The 12,257-nt window shown below is 40.5% G+C and overlaps 1 protein-coding gene across 1 annotated transcript in view; it reads right to left on the bottom strand.

Annotated features, from left to right (window-relative positions):
• The window catches only part of CDKL2 (cyclin dependent kinase like 2), a 51,713-nt gene extending 49,746 nt beyond the window's left edge, over window positions 1-1,967 (bottom strand). The window contains exon 1 of the mRNA XM_007086949.3: window positions 1,505-1,967. The gene's annotated coding sequence lies outside the window, so the exon portion shown is untranslated. The remainder of the gene's footprint in view (window positions 1-1,504) is intronic.
• Between the last annotated feature and the right edge of the window lie 10,290 nt (window positions 1,968-12,257).

Below are 12,257 nucleotides of genomic sequence, written 5' to 3'. Positions count from 1 at the left end.
CTTTTACATCTCATTATATGACATTTTCTGGTTAATAGCAATCCTAATAATGATTGATGAAGGATCAGCAATTATTCCACTACATATTTTGGTATAGAAAAAAACTTTTCAGTTCAAACTCAGATTTTAATTTACAAGGTTTGATTGCCATGAAATATACAAGCTAAGAAAACAAATATAAAGTTAAATTTATTTTTTAAATCTGATTTTGAAATTAAATTCCAGAAGCAAAGAATAAAAAAGTATTGTTCTTAATCCCAATACGGTTCTAAAAGTTTTAGAAGAAAAAATAATCTTTCAGTAACTATATATTCAAGTGATGATTCATAACTGAATTTTTTTAACTTAATAATACAAAAATACTCATTTATAAAATGTGGAAAGAAAAAAAAACCTCTCACTTATTTCATTAATTGTGTCCTCATGGCCATCTAAAACTAATTTACCCAGAGTGTGAATTGTGATGTTTTATTTGCTTCCCTATTAGTACACTGATAACAAAAAACAAAAAAACACCCTCTTTGTTCTAGCAAACTGTGATAATCCAGTGTATATATTTTCAGCAGTTTACCTTAATAATTTAGGGTTATTATAGATAGATAGATAGATAGATAGATATAAAAAGCGTAGATATACATGGAAAACCAGAAGATTGATCTGCTGGGGAAAAAGATGAAAATAAATTCCAGTCAACACCAACTCCAATTATTTCACTATTTTACTACTAGCTTTGATAGTAGATTCTATAACCTGTTTAGAGAGCAGTGTCCCCAATGCTAACTTTTCACATATTTGACATATTAACTTCCATTTAACATCTATTAACTATTTTGAATATATTTTTAAATAAAACGTGTGTTTGGAAAAAAATTGTCAGTGTAATTCTCTCCCGCCTTGCCTGAATTTTTTTTTTCCTTCCATTAAGACAGCATGCTTTATTAAGGACTAGACTTTAGGTTTATCAAGCCAAGGACAAAAATAGCTGGACTCTATAACCTGGATCTTTTTAAACATTTTGCAGTTGGTGCCCTCAATATTTGAAAATGCAAAGTGAACAAAATTAAAATTACCTTAGGCATGTCTGAGATCTCCTGAAGCATATCACAAGCTAACATTAAGCGAGTTGACTACTCCAAGTTTATTCTGGAAACCAACCACACATTTAGTCACAGCACATTGAACACACCTGCTTTTCAAGCAGCACTGCCTCCAAATACCTTAAAAGTATCAGAGCTTAAAAAGCCTGTTTCCTGAAACAGTTACTCATAAACTATAGCTTTTCATGCCTTCTACGCCTGTGTGTAAGGGTGATACAAACTAAAATGATGCCTGGACAATTGGCAATGCGGTATTGCTGGATATGTGCCATATAAGCGTATGGTTTGAATCTCAACAATTTAGACAATAAAAATAGTGCGAATTATTTTGTTAAAGACAACCAGATTGAAATCTATCACAGATCAAAGAATGTGATAATAGAAGCTTTTAAAAGTACTATACTTACTGTTTCTTTAAAATCCTTTCGCATGGAAAGACCCAAAGGTTTTCAACCTGGAAACAAATTTGAGGTGAAATGCATCTCGCTCGCAGGTCTGAAAGATGCTGACTAGCAAACCAGCAAGTCCGGAGCTGTTATGATTTTTTCTGTGGACACAGTCACGGGTCCTAGGTGAATCAGGCAGGGAGGCAGATTGGCCTCAGCCTGCCGCAGGCTCACACTCAGGAGGACCACGGGCCGCATGCTGTCGTCGTCAAGGCAACGACCTCACTCTGCCCCAACCATAGGCTCAGCCTCCAGAAAGAGATACGGCCCAGGTCGGAATGCGTCCACGGCAGGCACCAATACGCCTGTTAAGGCCAGACTTGTAAGAAATTAGCTGGATGCACCGTCTGCCAGCTCGGAAGGTGCCCAGTCCCTGGAGTATGTGAACCTGCGTGGCTCCAGCAAGCCCTGGGCAAAGGCGTTGGCCACAGAGCTGCAAGGGGGCGGGTTCTCCCCCGCCCGGCCCCGCCCGTAGTGCGCCAAGCCTCCCGTGTTCTGATTGGCTGGGCCCTGTCGTCATGAGCTACGATTGGCTTAGCGCCCACCACTCGCCCCTTCACCTGGGGCTCGGCCCAGGTTCAGTTCACTTAAGCGCAGACGCCAGCATCCACACATGCTTCAATTCTCAAATAGAGGGGGTGCACTTTTCTGCGATCCCGGTGCTCACGGAGAGGATAGAATGGGTGGTGGTTATGTAGAAAACGGAAGGCGGAGACAGGCACAGCTTCGCCGCTGGGGCAGTGAGCGGGCCCCGGGCCCCTGGCGCCCTCACCGGGGAAGGTTCAGGCCTGACCGCGGTTCGATGCTTCCTTTCCGGTCGGGGCAGTGGGACCAGGGTGGGCCAGGTAGGGGGTGAGGGTGACAGCCTAGGAGGTGATGATTAGTAGGTGAGGCAAGGTGACAGCACAACTGACGTTAGGAGGGACCTTGGGAAGGACACCCTGGGCACTGAAAGTGAGGGGATATGCTTTGGAGATAATGGAAAAGGGAGAAGGGACATGAATGAAAGAAGAGGAAAACGGCTCAGGCGGTGGGGGAACTAGAAGAGATGTACAATACTGGCGTGTGGCAGCCAAATAGAGGGCAGTTGGGGGTGAGACGTTTCAGGCACAGGCCGTGCCTTGCTTGAGGCTAGATCCATGACCAGGCAAAATTGGTAAGTCAGAATTACCCACAGGCTTAAGTCACATAAGAAACAGGGCATTCCTCATCTTCAAGTAATTTGGGGTTTAGGCCATACCCCTGCAGTGAAGAGGCCTTAAGCACACAGTTACTTTCATGTTAAATCATCAGAACTAAACATTTTATAATCGTCTTTGTTCTCTAGAACACCTTGATCCAGTGAAGAGAGTGTCCTGGAATAGAAGGTATTTGTACCCATAGTCAATATTGAGGTATGAATCCCTTCTTGTATACTAAGAAATAAATATTCTGATTTATAAATCATCTTTTGTGAGTTTGGGTAGCATGAATTAATCTGCCAGTGCTTGATCACCTTGGGCAAGCTGCTTAAAATCTACTTCTTGAACCTGTAATAATGAGGAGCAGACCTAGGACCTGGGTATGGAAAGAATACAATTCTTAGGTCAATCCAAGATGTCCTAATGTAGCAATTAGCTCTATCCTTAGTTGTGACCAAGTGGGGGGGGAGTCATGTACCGATTTTGTTACCTCTATAGGCTATAACAGAATCTCACGAACTTCTGCTATATAAAGGGCAGACCCCCTTGCATAAAGTGGCAAATCGAAGTTTGTTGGGACTGAAGCTTGAGAACAAGAATACAAAAATATTTTACTTTTCCAACTTTACAAATATATTCAACAACATAAACATATAAAGGCCCCTCTAGGCAAGAGGTCCTGAAGCTTAAAAATAACACATTTATATCCCCAAGGGGATCAAAAGGATAAAAGACTAAAAATACTAGATTTGGTGAATAGACAATGCTTGAGAAAACAGTTTCAAAAAGAACTGAGTTTGAAAGCTAACTGTGAAGGACACATACAGTATTCAACAACTCTACATTTTGGATAAAGCCATCTGCAGGTAGCATTATGTACAAGCAGGGTTGGGTTATTGCTTATTTTTCTTTTTTATTAGGAAATGTCTGTAGGGAAAAAGAATGGAGAGAAGCTTTAAAGAGGCAAGAAAAGGAATAATGAAAAGCCAAGAACAGGTGTGAAGAGAAGGTAATAAAGTATGAAAAGGTCTTAACCTTGAAGAGACTTAGAGAAAAAAGAAAAAACTGAGAAAAGTGTAGGACAGATACATTAGCTGGCCTAGATCTTCTTAGTAAAAGAACATTTTTGCTGAAAAAGATAATGATTGAGGCTCAAGGATCTGAGAGCAGAAATACCTTGAAATAGGTAGTTACAAAAAAGTCATTTTGATATGACAAGAATACGAAATACTAAAATGTGCCCAGTTGACCCAGTTTCACCCAGGGTGAAACTGACTCTTTTATAGGATTTTGCATCCCAGGGGCAAGAATTAAGAAAATAGGTGGCATACAAGCTAACTCTTAGAGAACTGGTAGTGCAAGGAGAATAAACAAAGGAGTTAAAAAATCAAGTATGATGGAGGGGAGCCTGGCTGGCTCAATCAGAAGAGAATGTGACTCTTGATCTTGGGTCATGAGTTCAAGTCCCATGTTGAGTGCAAAGCTTACTTAAAAATGTTGTTTTTTTAAAAATCAAGTATGATGGAGAAAGAACCACTGAAATGGCTTGCCATGGGTCCCAGCTAGATAGGGAGACATATTATGACAGAATTTAGCTAATAAACTGATAATACAAAGGCACCCTAGGAGTGGCGGTCACATAGGCATGAAGTGTAATGGGAGTAAAACAGGAGAAAAAGTGATTATTAAAGCAATTTGTGAATTTAAGACCTTGGAAATGGCACAAGATGATGACAATCAGTTCTGAAGGGTGGGATGTTGGCTGTTCCTTGGGGTAGCTGAAGATTAATGAAAAATGTTGTTGGAATTGAGTTCAATTCCATGAGGTCACAGTATGAAAAATGATGAACTTTTTATGAAAAATCATAACATGAACTACTCAGGTGAGACACTAGAAGAGTTTGAGAAGGACATTTTAATCACTGAAGAAAGTGAAAATATTCTAAAAGAACTAAAGAAAAGAGTGTGGGAGTGCATGAGATTGTCAATGAGAGAGGAGAGCTTGAGATATGGCAAAGAAACAAAGGTTAAAAGAGACTAAGGACCATATGATCCAGCAATTCCATTCCTAGGTATATACCCAAGAAAAATGAAAACATATGTTCACACAAAAACTTTTACACAAATGTTTATAGCAGCGTTGATATTCATAATAGCCAAAAAGTGAAACTCAAATGTCCATCAACTGATGAGTGGATAAACCATGGTATATCCATACAATGGAATATTATTCAGCCATAAAAGGGATGAAGTACTGACACATGCTACAACTTGGATAAATCTTGAAAACATTATGCTAAGTCAAAGAAGCCTGACATGAAAAGCCATGTGTTGATTCCATTTGTGTAGTGTCCAGCATAGGCAAATCCACAGAAACAGAAAGTAGATTAGTAGTTACCAGGTACTGGGGGGGGGGGGGGGGGATGGGAATGAGGAGTGATTACTAGTGGGTATGGGTTTCTTTTTAGGGTGATGAGATAGTGGAATTATATAGTGGTCATGGATATACAACCTTGTGAATACACTAAAAACCATTGATCTGTACACTTTAAAAGCATGGATTTTATGTATGTGAGTTATATCTCAATACAAAAAATAGACTACAGGACAAGAAATACATGGCCTTCTAAGATATCTTTTTCTATAAATTTATGTATTTTATCTTACAGTAGCCCAACTCTTCCTCACATTAGTGATCATCCCTATTAAGTGACACTTGGCGACAGTCATTCTCTATATATCTTGACATCCCAAAACAATGTGCTTTAGTCAGTTTCTTGCCAAAACAAACAAAATACCTTTCACTTAGGTCCCATGAAATACTGATTTATCATAGGTTTTTGGCATCCCTTCGAATGAGTCACCAAGTGAACAGAAGGGCCATAAAACCTCAGACTACACAAAGTACTCTTTATTTCCAGTATTATTATAGAGCGTGCACTTGTGAATACATCCCACCATTCTATGAAGAAAATGGACTGACTTATTTTGAAGTTCTGGTTCTTTGATGGAAGGACACTTGCCATAGAAGAGAAAATTGTGTTCTCAACCTAGTAGTTGATTCAATGACCTCATTACTGCATATAAAACTGATTAAGATGATGATCAGGTTTGAAAACCTAAAGTACAATTACCACTTACTTTGCCAAATTCAACATACATGTATATTACAGCAGTGTGAACCTGGAAATTCATTCCTCCAATGTGAAAAATATACATTGTTTGCACTGGCAACATGCCTCTTACAAAAACTCTCCCTTGATGTTCCATCTCCCTCTAGCCTCTACCCCATTCCTCCCTCTTTAATCTTTATAGCAAAACTACAGAAAAAGTCTATTTGGTTCTCTCTTTCTTGTTTTTTATTTTTAAGCAGGCTTCTCACCCAGCGTGGAGCCCCACTTGGGGCCTGAGATAAAGACCTGAGCTGAGATCAAGAGTCCAACTCTTAACCAACTGAGCCACCCAGGCACCCTGAGTCTATTTGCTTCCTTTTTTTTTTTTTTTTTAACGTTTATTTATTTTTGAGACAGAGAGAGACAGAGCATGAACGGGGGAGGGTCAGAGAGAGGGAGACACAGAATCTGAAACAGGCTCCAGGCTCTGAGCTGTCAGCACAGAGCCCGATGCGGGGCTCGAACCCACGGACCGCGAGATCATGACCCGAGCCGAAGTCAGCCGTTTAACCGACTGAGCCACCCAGGCGCCCCAGTCTATTTGCTTCTTACCTCTAGTTGTCTCTCGGGCTTTCATCCTTATCATTTCACTGAAATAGGTTTTCCTGAAAGTCACTATGGCCTACATCCTGCCAAGGCCATCTGTGGCAGAGATTACTATTCACAGTAAGCTGGTTCCTTTTCCTGTATGTATTATGGCTTACTTATTTTCTGCCATCTCCGTTGAGGTTGGGGTCATGTGACTTAATTCAAGCCAATGGAATAGGGGATTTCTACCATTCACAGTCTTGGTCCATAAAAATCTCCACTCAAGATCCTCCATATTCCTGTTCTCTTTCAGCTGGCTATAACAAAGATGACTACAGTGTGATCTTGAAGCCACACATTAAAGCTAGTAGAGCCTTCATTCACCTGTGTTCCTAAATGACTCCGTGGTGGAGAGCCAGACCAGTGGCCTCTTCACCACCACTCTCCTATTTTTTATATGAGGGGCAAAAAAGCTATTGTGTTTGTGCCATTAGACATTTTGGGGGTCTATTTATTAGAGCAGATAGCCCAGTTTAATTAATTCACTATCTTTATTGACCTGTCAGCAGCATTTGCTACAACTGCCTATTCTTTCCTTCTGAGATAAACTCTTGAAACATAGCTTTCCATGACACCAGTTCTTGCCATATTTTGTCTCCCTCAGTTTCCTTTGCAGGCTTCTCTTGTACTAGAACCCTAAATGTTGAGAGTATCTGAGGGCTCACTCCTGAGCCTCTTTTGTACACTCTCTTCCTAGATGATCTCATCTTATCCAATACCTGCAAAGACCTATATTGACCACTCACAGCACTGAGCTCTCCTCAGAATTCCAAAATCAAACCACCTGGCATTTCTTCCTGGATATCCAATTGACATAGGAAACCTAACATGGCTGAGAGAACTGTTGATTTTTCCCTCCACAATCTACTCCTGTTCCTTCCATATCTCAATAGAATACCTCTCTCCACTCAAGTTCCACCAAAATCCCAGGGATCATCTTTGAACATTATTTTTCCCTCACATTCAGAATCCAATCCATAATTAAGTCTTGTAGGTTCTATCTCCACAATACATCTTATTAGCTGATAATTTATCACCATCTTCACAACTGCAGCCCTCATCCAAACCACCATCACCATCACCTGACATCCCTTCCTGACAGGCTACACACTAATTCAGATCACATCCTTCCCTGTTCAGGTCCCTACAATCCCAGTACAAGAGTAAAATCCGAACTACAAAGGCCACCCACAATTTAACTCTTATCTCTTGATATCTGCTGTTATGTCCACACTGGCCTTATTGCCCCTGAACACACCAAGCTCCTTCCAAACACAGGGCCTGTGCATCTGTTCTTCCTTCTATTTGGAATGTCTCCTACCAGATCTTACCAATGTTGTCTTCCTTCATTTGGGGCCTCAAATGTACCTCTTCAGAGAGGCCTTTCATCACCACCCTCAGTAATGATTAAGGAACAGCGCATCTCCTGTCACTATGGCATTCTCCACTAGTTCTACCCTCTGTTAGCCATGTGATCTTGGAAAAATAGCTAACCCCCAGTGCCTGAATTAACTCTTGTGTAAAATAAACAGTACTCCTTCTCGTAGGATTACTGCTGGGACTAAAGGAGTTGTATTGTGCCCAGAACTTATCAGGAATGAAGTTACTTCCTTCCTTCTTTCTTTCTTTCCTTTCTTTCTAATGTTTATTTATCTTTGAGAGAGCGTGCCGCATGAATGCACAAGCAGGGGGAAGGGCAGAGAGAGAGGGAGACATAGAATCTGAAGCAAGAAAGCTCCAGGCTCTGAGCTGTCATCACAGAGCCCAATGTGGGGCTCCAACTCACAAACTGTAAGATCATGACCTGAGCCAAAGTCAAGTCAGACACTTAACTGACTGAGCCACCTAGGCACCCCTGAAATTACTTATTTCTATGTTTGTTGCTGCCCTCCCTCAAAAAATACAAGTTTCCAGAGGGTAGGCTGTACCCGGCTGGATTACTAACCAGCACCTAGGAAGATTTCTGGCACATAGTAAGATTCTGATATTCACTGACTTTTGTGTAAATCCTTCTCACTTCTGTCACACATTTGTTACTGCTTTGAAACATCACTCTAAGTCATTTCTGTTAAGTCATCATGCTTTGAAATGTCACTCACATCTGTTCTCTAAGTCGCTATCCTTATCACCAGTATGTGAGAATTTTTTTTACCTCTACAAGCTTTATAGTTCATCTCTTTAAAAACATTAAAAAAAAAAAAACTTCATAGGGTTATCAGATTTTAAAATATATGTAAAATCATAGGCCCTCAAAAAGTATTCCTTTTTCTCAGCTCAGAGACTCATAGTATTTAACAACGATTTGACTTCCCAATGACTTTTTATTAAGTAAACTCCACCCCCACCCCCTGACACGGGGCTCAAACTCAAGATCCGAGATCAAGTCACATGCTCTACCGACTGAACCAGCGAGGTGCCCCTGCAGATGTTTGACTTCTGTTCGTTCCAATTTTCTACTCTGCCTCATTACTTACTGCTGTGCTTCCTGAATGGAGTTCCTGATTAAGGGATCCTTAATTTTAGGATCCAACTAATGCTGGAGGCTGTGATTTTACAATTTGCTAAAATAAAACCAGGATAAAAATGCATTGCATTCAAAGTTTAAATTTCTGGTATTTAAAAACCCATTTTCTAAAATTAAATAACTTATCCTTTAAAGCAGATTGACGCTTGTGGCTAATGCAGTGTTTCAAATCATTTCATACTAGCATGACTGCAATATCCTGAGCTTCAGTCTCCTCGGCTGTAAAATAGTTAACGACATTTAACCTGCCTAAATATTAAATCAGAAACGTGGTTCATAGTATATCTTCAAATATTACAGAAAACTCGTTTTAGAAATAAAAATGGGTGTAAAGATATTTTACCAGTTGCACTATTTTAAAGCGTTAAGTGTCTTGTCTTTCATTAATATCTTCATGCTATCCAGAACTCAAGTCATTCTCAATTCATCAAAATACCCAAATTCAGCTGCCAAAAAATAAGCTAAATCTATTTCCCCTCCTCAGATAGAAGTCTTGAACTACAACAGCCCATCAGTTTTCCTTCTTCCATTCTTGTCCTCCACCAATTCTTCACCTGTCATTATTCTATCACTCCCATACTTAATTTTCCTTAATGGCTTGCTGTAGTAATTAAAAAAAAAAAAAATCAAATAAACTCCTTACCCTGGTTTAGGTGATCTAGTCCGTCTCTCTCCTATCCCACCTCTTACCATTCTGCCACCTCTCGACCCTACTTCACCTACCCCAGGCACTTACTACCTTCCATGCTTTTCCAATTTTACAGGCTTTGCATTAGCTGATCCTCTGGCTGGAGTGCTGGAATGGGTGATTGAGGAACACCATCCTAAAGCTGACACCCACTTGCTAATGTATTACCTTATCTTCATGCTTTGCCAAGTATTTACAACTATGTCTTCGCCATTATCAAGTAAATAAGCTCAGGGAGACCAATGGACTTATTGACTCACGTAACTTCAACATCAAGAACAGGGCCTGGGGGTGCCTGGGTGACTCAGGTCACGATCTTGTGATTTTTGAGTTTGAGCCCCGCATCGGGCTCTGTGCTAACAGCTCAGAGCCTGGAGCCTGTTTCAGATTCTCTGGTTCCTGCTCTCTGCCCTGACCCCTCTCATGCTCTCTCTCTCAAAGCCAAGTATTAAAAAAATAAATTAAAAAAAAAAAAAAAAAAAAAGAACAGGGCCTGGTACACAGAGCTGCTCAGTCAACACTTCATCAAATGTTAAATGGTTTGTCATTAAAACAATAGTATAATGGGGCACCTAGGTGGCTCAGTCGGTTAAGTGTTCCACTCTTGATTTCGGTTCAGGTCATGATATCATGGTCATGAGATTGAGCCCGTCAGGCTCTGTGCTGAGTGTGGAACCCGCTTGGGATTTTCTCCCCTGCACCCCTCAAAGATAAAAGTAAACATCAAACAGAAAGCACACAAAAAAATGGTATAATAGATAGTATAAAGGAAAATAGTATAAAGGAAATGTCAAAGTATTTACAAGGACCATCTATGGATTAGACTGTGAGAGTTCATTCCTTTGGATTACATGTATTTTGTATAATGTGCACGTTTGTTTTTTTATATTGCGGTAAATATACATAAAATTGGCCATTTAGAACTTTTGAAATAAAAAGGCACAAGCCAAAATTTTACACAATTCCAGATAGCCTGACCTTTCCAAATCCAAGGTTTCACTAGCACTCCTGCCTCCTTACCCAGAAAGCCTGTTTTTCACTTGTGTTCCACACACCATTTTATTTCTCCAGTTATGCAAGTGAGAAACTTAGAATTCTTCTTGGATACTACCCTTTCTCTCACCAAAACCTGGCCATTTTACCCAAGTCTTTCAAATTCTTTAGATTTCTAACACAGTACTTGAGTACACCTCAGTACAAGCTAGTACTACCAGTCTATTATCATATCTTTTGACTGAAATACTGGCAGTATCCATGACCTGATTTAATCCATTTGCCACAGAACTCCTTCAGTTTGTTTCCTATGTAGCTAGAGATCTTTCAAAATAAAATTATCTGCCCCTACTTGTTAAAATCTTCAACTTCTCATTGCTCTTAGCATTAAGACCAACCAAGGCCCTTTATGGTCCGCCCCCCCCCCCACCCCCCAGCCACCTTCTTAAATATGCACCCACACACTTCTTACAGCCTGAAAAACTGATAGAAGGGAGACAGGGAAAGTTTTGAGAACAGATGAGACTTCAAATATTTCTATGGTAAACAGGTCAAAAAAATGAGATGTTCGTTATTAGAGAGCCAGGTATGCATCAATCATTTAGAGAAAACACATTGTTTTGGATTTTGGAATTTGGAATTTCCTAGGACTTCAATGAGGTACGTGGCAAAAAACGATTTAAAAAATGTGTCTGGGGGTGTGCCTGGGTGGCTCAGTTGGTTAAGTGTCTGACTTTGGCTCAGGTCATGATCTTACGGTCCAAACTGAGTTTGAGCCCTGCATCGGGCTCTGTGCTGACAGCTCAGCCTGGAACCTGCTTCAGATTCTGTCTCCCTCTCTCTCTGCCCCTCCCCCCGCTTACACTGTCTCTCTCTGAAAGATGTAAAAAAAAAAAAAAAAAAAAAGAAAGAAAAAAAATGTGTTTGGAACACAGAATAGGTTGACCGCAAAAATGCAATGAAGTCAAAAGTAGTAATTGCGGGGCACCTGGGTGGCTCAATCAGTTAAGTGTCCAACTCTTCATTTCGGCTTCAGGTCACAATATCATGTTTTGTGAGACCAAGCCCTGCATCAGTGCAGAGCCTACTTGGGATTCGCTCTCTGCCCCTCCCGTGCCCTCTCAAAAATAAAGAAGTAACAACGAATACTTGCAGAGGACCCATTACACTGTTTTAGATACTTTAAAGACTACCTCACTGAGAATCCTCACAATCACCCACCCTACAAAAGCAGCACAGAACAGTGGAATTCCCAAAGCCCAGCTGTCTCCAAAGCTCTCCTCTTATTTCACTATATAGTAGCTACTAAATGGATAATCAACCGAAGCTGAAGTTGTGCCTGGCCTAAGGGAAACCACCCGAAGTTTTCCAGGAAAAGAGTAAGTGCACAAGGGATTCAGAGGGGTTGTGAGGTGGTAAGATAAAGCACAGGAAACAAGAGCAGTTAAAGGAATATTATTGTCACAAAAGTGAAAACATTTTGGGTGCCCAGATGGCTCAGCTGGTTGAACGTCCGACTTTAGCTCAGGTCATGATCTCACAGTTCATGAGTTCAAGCCTCATGTTG

Source organism: Panthera tigris, chromosome B1 (assembly GCF_018350195.1).
Source record: "Panthera tigris isolate Pti1 chromosome B1, P.tigris_Pti1_mat1.1, whole genome shotgun sequence".
Lineage (NCBI taxonomy): Eukaryota > Metazoa > Chordata > Mammalia > Carnivora > Felidae > Panthera > Panthera tigris.
The sequence above is the reverse complement of the archived record's forward strand: the minus strand, read 5'-3'. Positions and strand labels throughout refer to the sequence as shown.